This window comes from Zea mays, chromosome 5 (genome assembly GCF_902167145.1).
Source record: "Zea mays cultivar B73 chromosome 5, Zm-B73-REFERENCE-NAM-5.0, whole genome shotgun sequence".
Taxonomy (NCBI): Eukaryota; Viridiplantae; Streptophyta; class Magnoliopsida; order Poales; family Poaceae; genus Zea; species Zea mays.
In genome coordinates, this window is record NC_050100.1 from 86,261,119 (window position 1) to 86,274,749 (window position 13,631).

The 13,631-nt window shown below is 49.2% G+C and overlaps 1 pseudogene; it reads right to left on the reverse strand.

Annotated features, from left to right (window-relative positions):
• Positions 1–12,360: 12,360 nt before the first annotated feature.
• On the reverse strand, positions 12,361–13,290 carry LOC109939921 (uncharacterized; annotated as a pseudogene).
• Between the last annotated feature and the right edge of the window lie 341 nt (positions 13,291–13,631).

Below are 13,631 nucleotides of genomic sequence, written 5' to 3' on the forward strand. Positions count from 1 at the left end.
CGGAAGCCGTGAACACGGCTTGCCACGCCATCAACAGGGTCTACCTGCACCACCTCCTCAAGAAGACCTCATACGAGCTGCTAACTGGTAACAAACCCAATGTATCGTACTTTCGTGTATTTGGGAGTAAATGCTACATTCTAGTGAAGAAGGGTAGGAATTCCAAATTTGCTCCCAAAGCTATAGAAGGGTTTTTATTAGGTTATGATTCAAATACAAAGGCGTATAGGGTCTTCAACAAATCATCGGGTTTGGTTGAAGTCTCTAGCGACGTTGTATTTGATGAGACTAATGGCTCTCCAAGAGAGCAAGTTGTTGATCTTGATGATGTAGATGAAGAAGACGTTCCAACGGCCGCGATACGCACCATGGCGATTGGAGATGTACGGCCTCAGGAACAATTGGAGCAAGATCAACCGTCTTCCTCAACTATGGTGCATCCCCCAACCCAAGATGACACACAGGTACCTCAAGTGGAGGCGCATGATCAAGGGGGAGCACAGGATGTTCAAGTTGAGGAGGAAGATGCACCTCAGGCACCTCCAACCCAAGTTCGAGTAACGATCCAAAGGGATCATCCCGTCGACCAGATATTGGGTGATATTAGCAAGGGAGTAACTACTCGTTCAAGATTAGTTAATTTTTGTGAGCATTACTCTTTTGTCTCTTCTATTGAGCCTTTCAGGTAGAAGAGGCCTTGCTAGATCCGGACTGGGTGTTGGCCATGCAGGAGGAACTTAACAATTTCAAGCGCAATGAAGTTTGGACACTGGTGCCTCGCCCCAAGCAAAATGTTGTGGGAACCAAGTGGGTGTTCCACAACAAACAGGACGAGCATGGGGTGGTGACAAGGAACAAGGCTCGGCTTGTGGCAAAAGGTTATGCCCAAGTCGCAGGTTTGGACTTTGAGGAGACATTCGCTCCTGTGGCTAGGCTAGAATCAATTCGTATCTTGCTAGCATATGCCGCTCACCATTCTTTCAGGTTGTACCAAATGGATGTGAAGAGCGCTTTCCTCAACGGGCCGATCAAAGAGGAGGTGTACGTGGAGCAACCCCCTGGCTTCGAGGATGAACGGTACCCCAACCACGTGTGTAAGCTCTCTAAGGCGCTCTATGGACTTAAGCAAGCCCCAAGAGCATGGTATGAATGCCTTAGAGACTTTTTAATTGCTAATGCTTTCAAGGTCGGGAAAGCCGATCCAACTCTTTTTACTAAGACTTGCAATGGTGATCTTTTTGTATGCCAAATTTATGTCGATGACATAATATTTGGTTCTAATAATCAAAAGTCTTGTGAAGAGTTTAGCAGGGTGATGACGTAGAAATTCGAGATGTCGATGATGGGCGAGTTGAACTACTTCCTTGGGTTCCAAGTGAAGCAACTCAAGGACGGCACTTTCATCTCCCAAACAAAGTACACGCAAGATTTGCTAAAGCGGTTTGGGATGAAGGACGCCAAGCCCGCAAAGACGCCGATGGGAACCGACGGACACACCGACCTCAACAAAGGAGGTAAATCCGTTGATCAAAAAGCATACCGGTCCATGATAGGTTCTTTGCTTTATTTATGTGCTAGTAGACCGGATATTATGCTTAGTGTATGCATGTGTGCTAGATTTCAATCTGATCCTAAGGAGTGTCACTTAGTGGCTGTGAAGCGAATTCTTCGATATTTAGTCGCTACGCCTTGCTTCGGGATCTGGTATCCAAAGGGGTCTACCTTTGACTTGATTGGGTACTCAGATTCCGACTATGCTGGATGTAAGGTCGATAGGAAGAGTACATCGGGGACGTGCCAATTCTTAGGAAGGTCCCTGGTGTCATGGAACTCTAAGAAACAAACCTCCGTTGCCCTATCCACCGCTGAGGCCGAGTACGTTGCCGCAGGACAGTGTTGCGCGCAACTGCTTTGGATGAGGCAAACCCTCCGGGACTTTGGCTACAATCTGAGCAAAGTCCCACTCCTATGTGACAATGAGAGTGCTATCCGAATAGCGGAAAATCCTGTTGAGCACAGCCGCACAAAGCACATTGACATCCGACATCACTTTTTGAGAGACCACCAGCAAAAGGGGGATATCGAAGTGTTTCATGTTAGCACCGAGAACCAGCTAGCCGATATCTTCACTAAGCCTTTAGATGAAAAGACCTTTTGTAGGCTGCGTAGTGAGCTCAATATCTTAGATTCGCGGAACTTGGATTGAAATGTAGCATACATGTGTTTATGCCTTTGATCATGTTCATTCTGCATTTTGTTGCTTATTGTGGTGCTCAAGTTGTACAAACACTCCCTGGACCTCACAAGTCCTGTTTGCAAGTAATGCACATATTTAGGGGGAGCTGTGCTACAACTTGACCCTTTGAGACTAACCATGTACTTGAGTTTGGTTGTTTTAGTCTCCAAGGAAAATTGAAAGGGAAAAGGTGGACTTGGACCATGCAAGACTTCCACTACACTCCGATGAAAAGAGTAACTTTTCCAAGTTCATCTTTATACTCTTATTGCTTGATGCCAAAGGGGGAGAAGATAAAGGGCCAAAGCAATAGATGGATCAGCTACCACTTGAGAATTTTTGGAAATAGTAGATTAGAGCTTTTGGTTTGTCAAAACTATTTTATTGTCTCTTATGTCAAAAGTTGGCCTCTTGTGGGGAGAAGTGTTGATTATGGGAAAAAGGGCTTTTGGTTTGTCAAAACTATTTTATTGTCTCTTATGTCAAAAGTTGGCCTCTTGTGGGGAGAAGTGTTGATTATGGGAAAAAGGGGGAGTTTTTGAAATCCTTGATCAAATTTCTTCGGAAAACCTCTCTTTATGTCTCTACAAGTGGATTTGACTTAGAGATAGGAATTTGAGTTTGATTTGCAAAAACAAACCAAGTGGTGGCATAGAGTGATCCATAAATGTCAAATTTGAATCAAAACAATTTTGAGTTCTTAGTTGAATTGATTTTGTACTGGTTCTACTTGCTTTATGTTGTGTTGGCATAAATCACCAAAAAGGGGGAGATTGAAAGGGAAATGTGCCCTTGGGCCATTTCTAAGTATTTTGGTGATTTAGTGTCCAACACAAGTGCCTAAGTGTAAAATGGAGGACAAAGTACAAATCAAGGGTAAAGGTATGTTTCTCAGACTTAGTACATTGTTTTAGTGACTAATGTATTGTGTCTAAGTGTTGGAAACAGGAAAAAGCCAATTGAAAATGTCTTGGCTCGAGCAGCCAAGTTTCAGCTCAGTCTGGAGCACCGGACTGTCCGGTGGTGCACCGGACAGTGTCCGGTGCGCCAGGCTGGCTTGAGCAAACTGGCCGCTCTCGGGAATCCACCGGCGACGTACGGCTATAATTCACCGGACTGTCCTGTGTGCACCGGACTGTCCAGTGAGCCAACGGTCGGCCGGGCCAACGGTCGGCCGTGCAATCTGCGCGGGACACGTGGCCGAGCCAACGGCTAGAAGAATGCACCGGACTGTCTGGTGTGCACCGGACATGTCCGGTGCGCCAACGGCTCTCAGCCTGCCAACGGTCGACTGCTTCGTTTATGGAAAGAAATCGGGCACCAGACAATGTCCGATGTGCACCGGACTGTCCGGTGCGCCAGTCGACAGAAGGCAAGATCAGCCTTCCAAGATTGCTCTCAACGGCTCCTAGCTGCCTTGGGGCTATAAAAGGGACCCCTAGGCGCATGGAGGAGCACACCAAGCATCTCCTAAGCATTCCTAAGCACCAAGACATCGATTCCGCGCCTTTGATTCTTTGCGATAGCAATTAGAGCTCTAGTTGAGTGGTGAACTCATTGAGTTGTGTTGTGAGCTCTCGTTGCGACTTGTGTGCGTGGTGTCGCTGTGATTTCTTGTCTTGAGTGCGTTGCTAATCCCTCCCTTGCTCCGTGTTTCTTTGTGATCTTAAAGTGTAAGGGCGAGAGGCTCCAAGTTGTGGAGATTCCTCGCAAACGGGATTGAGTAAAGCAAACAAAACACCGTGGTATTCAAGTGGGTCTTTGGACCGCTTGAGAGGGGTTGATTGCAACCCTCGTCCGTTGGGATGCCACAACGTGGAGTAGGCAAGCATTGGTCTTGGCCGAACCACGGGATAACCACCGTGTCATCTCTGTGATTGATCCTTGTTGGTTATTGTGTTTTGTTGAGGATTCCTATCTAGCCACTTGGCAATTATTGTGCTAACAATTAACCAAGTTTTGTGGCTTAAGTTTTCAAGTTTTACAGGATCACCTATTCACCCCCCCTCTAGGTGCTCTCAAATGGCCAGTGTATTGGACACTGTTATGGAATCCATAAAGGCATTAACTTCAGCAAAAAAGGAAATAAGTGAAATGGAGGCAGCAAGGGTGCAGAAAAACATTGAAGAACTTCAGGATTCCAGAGAAAAATGCTTCGAAGTATCCATGGATTGCGCGAGGAAACTAAAAGATAGTTTTGCGAAGGTGGGTGCATACTCGTCAGAGCAGAAATTTATCCGAGGCGATCCCGAAGGAGTTATTCAATGGATCGACGAAGAGGTCGAAGCTTTTGAAGAAATACTCAGCGACCGCGGGGATTTTTTTGCCTTTGCCAGTGCCCGAGGGGTTGCAGCAGGTTTGGAGAAAACTGGCTGTGAACATGTTAAGACTGTAGCCCAGGCAGAAACCAGCTTCTCTGTAGACGATACGAAAGAACCTTCAACCAAAGCTACTTTGATGGGCGGCAAATTCTATTCCGATATTTGGATGAAGGGCGGTCGTGAGATGGCCGATGAAGCTATAAAGAAGAGTGAGAAAGAATGTGATGGAACCTCCCAAGGTATTAGGCCCACCTACAGTTGTCCTTGTCCTAAGGACCTTGGACAACCCTGTAGATTCACTTAATCACTCGACAAGTTCGGTAACTGTATCCTCATCATTTTGCCCAAGAGTGCTTCACCTGTCACGCTGATACACCACCGTCCAGCCTCCTGCCACGAAGGGTACATGCTACTCTCGCCATCTCTCCACTCCCATTGTGTGGGGGACAGATATCCCCTGGGTCCACTGGAAGGATAAAAGACCTCACGAAAGGCCCAAGGGCCCAATAAATCGTAAGATCATCCCTTCGTGGGCCTGGGGAGGAATGACCAGTGAAGCGGATCAACACAAGGCCGGATCGACGCGAACCCAGACGGCCCAACAACGTCGAGCGAGTAACCACCACAGAGACCCGACTTTCCCGCGCTGGAACCCCGTACAACGGAACCAAGCGAGGATGAGTCGGTGGAACTATAGGAAGATAGACTCAATCGGTTCACTATTTCTTAGGTGTGCATTGTTATCATATCTGCATGTATTGCCCCATGGTCGAATATATAAGGCCTAGGGGGCACCCCTTCAGAACAATCAATCTCACTACTCAGCCATCCACCTCGACTCTCTACGTTCCTTTCACTAGAGAGTTCCCTTGTAATCCACCACATAAAGCATTCCCGCCAGGACGTAGGGTGTTACGCATCTCTAAGCGGCCTGAACCTGTACATCATTGTTCACAGTTTCTCGTGCGCCCTGCACGAACCATCGAGCTACAGTCGGCAACATCGTCCTACTCCTAAAAACACCTTGAGGGGTAACCCCGGGTGTGCGGTCGGACCCAAAACACCGACAGCTGGCGCGCCAGGTAGGGGGTGTGTCGCCGATCTAAGCTAGCTCAAAGGTCGTCACCTTCCAGCGCAAGATCACCCTCCGCCCCGGATCCGTGTTCTGCTTCGGAACTATCTCATCCGTAGCCGATGAGGAAGGAACTCTACATCGCATCGCAGATCCACCAAGGAAGAAGTCTCCCCCAGCAACCTCCGAAAATATCGGAGTAAGGAAGGGAAAAGTGCAACCTCCAACGCTCCGAAAAAAGATCGCCTTCAGCAAGCTAGGGGCCGAGGGCCCGCTGACCCGGAGAACTCCACTGTCTACCTCCCCGACGAAAGAATGGACACAAATCGCAAGGAAGAAAGAAACAAATAAAACTGGGAGGAAGCAAGTTGTTCTTTTCGTGCCTCCACCCTCAAAGGAGAACGGAAAGAAGATCGCCACGACAGCCGCACCATTCTACCCTGATGTCCTCTTCATCAGGAGAGTGGAGTCACCCCCCGTCTCCGACGACGAGCCGACTGCACCCGGAGAGGAACCTCCTCAGCGGGAATCCTGCCGACGGAGGAACCAACGCTGAAATATCTGGGGACATCACGAGGCCGGAGAGCGGGACCTGGAGTAGCCTATATCGCGAGACGAGATCTCAGAAATAGGAGAGACTCCAGAGGAACGTGTCTTCAGGGAACGAAGGAATTCCCGATGGCGTGATCGCCGACGAGCTCAGGAACAAGCCGAGCAGGAGGCAAGGCAACGTCGGGAAAATCCACTCTTCAGCCGCAACCTGAACCCCGACTTCGCCCGAGCCATGAACACGCCGAGTGAAGTCGGAGGGGTACTGGCTCAGATAGCTGATGGGCTCCCTCGGACTCCCGACGCCGAGGGCTATCAACAACTGTTCACTCAAGGAGCCAACCATCTTCTACCTCTCGCTCACCCGCCAAACGACCTATGACACGCCATCAACAGTCGCCGGGACGCGCGGAGCTCCATCAATGCCTCGCGTGAACGACGACATGAGAACGAGATCCACCACCGGGAAGAGTACGACAGGGACCACGACATCCCAGCTCGGAGTTAGGCCACCAGAACTGAGTCGGTGACCACCTCGACTGGTGGAACCACCCGGGGACGGTCGAGGCGCCACAACAACCACTCCCCTCCCCGGGACAGACATCATCCCCGACGACAGGAAGACACGTGTGGAGTGTCTGCACTTAATCCATGCCTTAGGGCCATTCAATGGCCCCCTAACTTCAAGGTATCCAATGTCGACAAATATGAACCTAAGCAGGATCCAGGAGGCTGGCTGGCCGTCTACACCACCGCTGCTCGAGCTGCTGGGGGCGTCCGAGGAAGTAATGACCGCATACTTACCCATTGTCCTCGGGCAAGACGCGCTGCAATGGCTGCGACATCTACCCCGACACTGCATCGACGACTGGAGCGACTTCAGTCGACGCTTCACCGCCAACTTTCAGTCCCTCTCCGACAAACCAGCGCAACCATGGGACCTCAAATCCATCAAGCGCCGGGGGACGAAACTCTCTGGTCGTACCTCAAAAGGTTCCAGACCATGAGAAATCGTATCCCCGAGGTCACGGAGGCGGCCGTGATCGAGGACTTCTACAGAGGATCCAACGACTCGGCCTTCGCCCGAGCCATATTACAGAAGGAGCCGACTACCTCTGAGCAACTATTCCAGGAAGCCAACCTCTACATCACCGCCGACGAGCGAGCTTAGGACCTCATCGGAGGAGCGAAGCCTGCGCCAGCAGCACCACGACGTGATACGAACTAGCAACCCGACAAACGCTGGGAGAAGAGGCCTCGCGAAGAAGTTCACGCCGCCGGACCACCCGCCTCTCGCGCCCGGGGAGGACCTCGTGGAGGCGAACGCGCGCTGGATGACATCCTCGGCGCCCAATGCCCGTACCACAAGGACATGCGCCACACCCTTCGGAACTGCAGAGACTTCAAGCACTCCGTTGGGCACGGCCGACCCTTCCAACCTCTACCTCCTCCTCCGCCGCGGGGAGGACCAGGAGAACCGCGACAACCCCAGCAACAGGAGGAGGGAGGAGGCGGAGCCTTCCCGCGCGTCGACAGAGAGGTCAACGTCATCTTCGGTGGACACGGATCGCAGGAGAACAGAAGACAGCAAAAGCTCAACGATCGCCAAATACTGGTGGCGACCACCAGTCCTCCCGCTCCGTACCGATGGTCGGAGCACCCGATCACCTTCACTCGGGCAGATCAATGGCTCAACTTCGACCACCTAGGCAAATACCCGCTCCTCGTCGATCCGGTGATCCGAGAGAGCAGGGTGAAGAAAGTATTAGTAGACGGGGGGAGCAGCATCAACGTCACCTTCCCCCGGACACTCCAAGGCTTGGGAGTTCACCTCAAAGAGCTCCATGAGTCAGATACTCCTTTCTTCGGCATCGTGCCGACTGAAGGAGAATACCCGTTGGGCCACATCTACATGCCAGTCACCTTCGGAACTCCGGAGAACTACAGAACCGAGTTCCTAAGGTTCGAAGTGGTGAACTTCGACTGCGGGTACAACACCATCATCGGGATGCCAGGATTGGCAAAATTCATGGCCATTCTGCATTACACATACATGATATTGAAGATGTCAGGTCCGCAAGGAATCATAACTGTGCGCGCTGACTTCCAAGGCGCCGCAGAGTGTTTCCGAGTGGCCATCCAGGCGGCCCTCTCCACCAAACCATCAGCAACTTCTTCGGTACAGGCAAACTCTAAGCCTGAGGAAGACCTTGCAGTACCTGCAAATGAAGCTCAAGCCGCGACCTCTATGCGGCCGACTAAAGAAACCAAAAGGATCAACCTCGGGTTCGCTGATAAACGCAAGACCACCATCATCAGTTCTAGCCTGGATGACAAATAGGAAAGCGCGCTCGTCCAGTTCTTGCAAGATAACCGAGACGTATTCGCATGGCAACCTGCGGATATGCCGGGAGTCCCGAGAGAACTGGCCGAGCACAAATTGAAAGTCTATCACCAGGCGAGGCCGATTCGGCAAAAATTACGTCGTTTCACGCCCTACAAGAGAGAGGCCATCCGCGCTGAGCTAGCTCGCTTGGTCGCGGCTGGATTTATTAGAGAGGTGTTACATCCCGAGTGGTTAGCCAACCCTGTTCTTGTACTAAAAAAGAATAAAGTGGATTGGCGCATGTGCGTCGACTATACGGATCTCAACAAACATTGTCCAAAGGATCCCTTCGGGCTCCCTAGGATAGATCAGGTGGTAGATTCTACCGCTGGATGTTCTGTGCTATCTTTCTTGGATTGCTACTCCGGGTATCATCAGATTAGCCTGGCAAAAGAAGACGAGGAAAAAACAGCGTTCATCACTCCATTCGGTGCTTTCTGCTATACCTCCATGTCGTTCGGCCTCAAAAACGCTGGAGCGACTTATCAGAGAGCCATTCAAACATGCTTAGCCGATCACTGGGGCAAGCGTGTGGAAGCTTATGTGGATGATGTGGTAATCAAAACAGAAAATTCAGAAAATTTCATTGAAGATCTACAACTGGTTTTTAACAGTCTACGACGATATCGATGGAAGCTTAACCCCGAAAAATGTGTCTTCGGGGTACCAGCAGGAAAGTTACTCGGGTTTATTGTCAGCCACCGGGGAATTGAAGCTAATCCAGATAAGATCGAAGCTATCATGAAAATGGAGGCACCGCGATCACAAAAGAAAGTTCAAAGACTTACCGGATGTATGGCAGCCCTGAGCAGATTCATATCCAGGCTGGGAGAAAAAGGCTTACCATTTTATAAGCTACTCAAGAAGGTGGATAAGTTTCAGTGGACTTCAGAAGCACAGGAAGCCCTAGACACATTAAAAAAGTTCTTGACAACACCACCAGTGCTGAAACCGCCACGACGGGCCACGTCGACTCAACCAGCTGAAGATTTGCTGCTATATATCTCTTGCACGACTCACGTGGTGAGCACCGCATTGGTAGTCGAGCGAGCAGAGGAAGGACATGCCTACCCAGTGCAACATCCTGTTTATTTCATCAGCAAAGTTCTGGGTCCCTCGAAGAAAAAATATCCTCAAGTTCAGAAGCTATTATATGCAGTACTTCTAACTGCACGCAAACTACGTCACTACTTTGACGACCACAAAGTCATAGTAGTCACTGGTTTTCCGATAGGGGATATTCTGCACAACAAGGAAGCCATTGGCAGAATAGCCAAGTGGGCCTGCGAGCTGAGATCTCATGACATTGAATTTCGACCTCTCACTGCCATCAAAACTCAAGCATTGATTGATTTTGTATCAGAATGGACTGAACAACAAGTACCAGATAACCCAGAAGTTGCAGAGGTATGGCGAATGTATTTTGATGGCTCATTAAAGCTGCAGGGAGCAGGCGCGGGGATCCTCTTTACCGCACCTGGAGGCGAGCACCTCAGATATGCCCTCCAGTTGTTATTTCCAGCCTCTAATAATGCAGCCGAATATGAAGCTCTGATTCATGGACTGAACATTGCTATATCACTGGGCATCAAGAGACTGATGGTATATGGAGATTCTCTGGTAGTCATAAGCCAGATAAACAAAGAATGGGACTGTTCAAGTGATTCAATGGGAAAGTACTACACCGCCGTCCGGAAACTAGAAGATAAATTTGAAGGTCTGGAATTTCACCATGTAGAAAGAGATCGAAACACGGCAGCTGATGTACTGTCCAAGCTAGGATCCGGTCGAATTCAGGTCCCACCTATAGTCTTCGTACAAGAAATACCACACCCAAGCATCTCACTGGATCAGACAGAAGAATGTAATACCGTGAGCCAACCAGAGTCAGATTCTGATGACTAGAGAAGGGCGATCATCAGATATATAAAGAATGAAGAGGAACCAGATGACAAAAATGCAGCCGAGCGCATCGCTAGACAGTCAGCTCACTATACACTCATTGGGGAAACACTATACAGAAAGGGTGCATCGGGCGTCCTCATGAAATGCATTCTCTCATCTACTGGGAAGCAACTTCTAGATGAGGTCCATGCTGGGCAATGTGGAATACACGCAGTATCCAAAACACTAGTCGGGAAGGTCTTCATGTCGGGATTCTATTGGCCAACAGCGAAAAGTGATGCAGCCGAGTTAGTTCAGAGGTGCGAAGCCTGCCAGTACTTGTCAAAGCAACAACATCTACCAGCGCAGCAACTGCAGACCATACCAGTAACCTGGCCGTTCGCATGCTGGGGACTGGATATGATTGGACCTTTCAAGAAAGCTTAAGGAGGATACACTCATATACTGGTAGCAATTGACAAATTCACTAAATGGATAGAGTTCAAACTCATTGCTTCTTTAACCTCAGCTAAGGCCGTGGAATTCATACAAGACATAATATTCAGATTCGGAATACCGAATAATATCATAACTGACCTAGGATCCAACTTCACAAGTTCAGAGTTCTTCGATTTCTGCGAGCAAAAAAGCATTCAGATCAAATATGCTTCAGTGGCACACCCAAGAGCCAACGGGCAGGTTGAAAGAGCTAACGGGATGATATTGGAGGCACTCAGAAAAAAGGTCTTCGATAAAAATGAGAAGTTCGTAGGAAAGTGGATAAGGGAGTTGCCCTACGTCGTTTGGAGCCTAAGAACTCAACCTAGTCGAGCTCTGCATGGAAATACTCCTTTCTTCATGGTCTACGGGTCAGAGGCAGTACTACCTGCTGACCTCAAGTTTGGGGCGCCAAGGTTGGTCTTTGAAAGCATAGTAGAAGCCGAGGCTACTAGGCTGGAGGATGTTGATATACTCGAAGAAGAACGACTGAACACGGTAGTTCAATTAGCACGGTACCAGCAAACTTTGAGGCGTTATCACGATAAGACCATGCGATTTCGATCCTTCGTAGTGGGAGACCTCGTCCTCCGCCGAATTCTAACGGGGGAGGGACGGCACAAGTTGTCACCTCTATGGGAAGGACCATTCATAGTAGCAGAGGTCACTCGGCCGGGATCATATCGTCTCACTCAAATGGACGGCACGGAAATTGGGAACTCATGGAACATAGAACACCTCAGGAAGTTTTACCCCTAGCTATATTTCAAAAGCTATCGGGACGACAATGTACTCTGTAAACTGGAAATATATCATCAATAAAGAGACCTCAAGAATACCCATATTGTTCATGGTCGACCTGCATTCTTAACTCGGGGTGACCACTATGCCCTGCTAACGGAGCAATCGACTTAAGTCGGCAACGACTTAAGACGGTGCAACATGCTCACGCTTACTCAACTCGGGGCGACCACTATGCCCTGCTAACAGAGCAATCGGCTTAAGTCGGCAACGACTTAAGACGGTGCAACATGCTCACGCTTACTCAACTCGGGGCGACCACTATGCCCTGCTAACGGAGCAATCGACTTAAGTCGGCAACGACTTAAGACGGTGCAACATGATCGCACTTGCTTAACTCGGGGTGGCCACTAAAAAGAGTGATCGGTTTGAGTTAATACTAACTTAAACGGGCGCAACACACTCGGCGCGCATACGGTTAATCATATAGGGGAGACCTCTATGTCCCATGAAGAAGTCTCGAAATCATCACACAACATTTTACTTCTGCAAATTTAGATACTGCAGAATTCTAAACAATAGGAGAATAACAGTAGCATTCAGTATCAAGCAGGTGTCCTCTAACAAAATATCTAAGCGCGTTAACCGCATGCTCAAAGCACGCAATGTTTTTCTATTTTGCAACTTTCTTCTCAGGAGCAACCGACGAAGAAGGGTGACTTGAGGAATCAGGAGCAGCGTTCACATCAGCCCTTATGTTGTCGGGGACAATCACACCAGGTCTCCTCATCAAGATCCGCCCTGCACGAATGGCTTTATCCATGGCTCTGTCACGCTAGGCCCTCAGAGTAGCGGAAGTTTCTTCAGCAACCTTGACAGCCAACTGAGCAGTCTCTAGCTCCTGGGCGATGGACTTCTTGGAAGCACACAGTTCCTTGATGACAGCATCTTTAGCCGATATCGACTGCCTGAGACGAATCACGTCATCCAAAGATTCCTGCAGCTTACAACGATGATTGTCTAACTCCTCCATGGTGAAGCGATGACTCCTCTCCAGGATGGTCAACGAGTTGCTGGAGTCACGATATAGCCTGTCAAGATTGTCACGAGAAGCAACGAGGGCACATTTTTCTTCCTGCAAACAAGAATTAGCTTCTTCAAACGTAGAGCAAGCAATAAGAACATGGCAAAACAAAGCCCGGGCTTTCAGGTCACCTTTTCAGAATCAAGCTGAGCGCGGAGAGTAGAGTTCAACACGTTGGCATCGTTCAGAGCAGCAGAAACCTGGGCCAGCTCAGTCTGGCTTTGGGAATACTTTTCCTCAAAATCAGAGCACCGCCGGACAATTTCAGCCTCATTTTGAGAATGTTTCTCTTCAAGAACAGAAAACTGCCGAGCCATATCTAGCGAGAAACGGTCAAGCAAAAAGTTTAAATTAAGAAGCAGTTTAATAAGGTAGACGAAAGGAAGCAGAAAAGCACTAACCAGCATTCGCCGCCTCTAATTCAGAAACACGTTGTTGAAGCAGCACCAGATTCCAACGTGCTAGAGATGAAGCTCTTTCTGGAACAGAAGCACCCTGCAACTTCAACTGACTAGCCATCCCGTCCACCAATGCCTGATATTGAGAGCAGATGAGTATAATGACAGCAGTTCATCCGATGTAAAAGTCAGACTAGAATAGACCATAGTACCTGGAGGTTGGAGAAGAATGAGGGGACCCCCAAATCGTGAGAGATCAATTGATGGCTTGGCGAAGGATCACCACCCGGAGCAACTTGCAATGAACCAGTAGGAACCAATTCAGTGTCATCAGCAGAGCCCAAAACTTTGTCGTCAGGTACGCTAGCCTCTAAAGCGACTCCTTGACCAAAGGCTTGGGCTACCACCATGCAACCAGAGTGTGGAGGATACCCTACGTGAACATCCATGGAAGTACAAGAG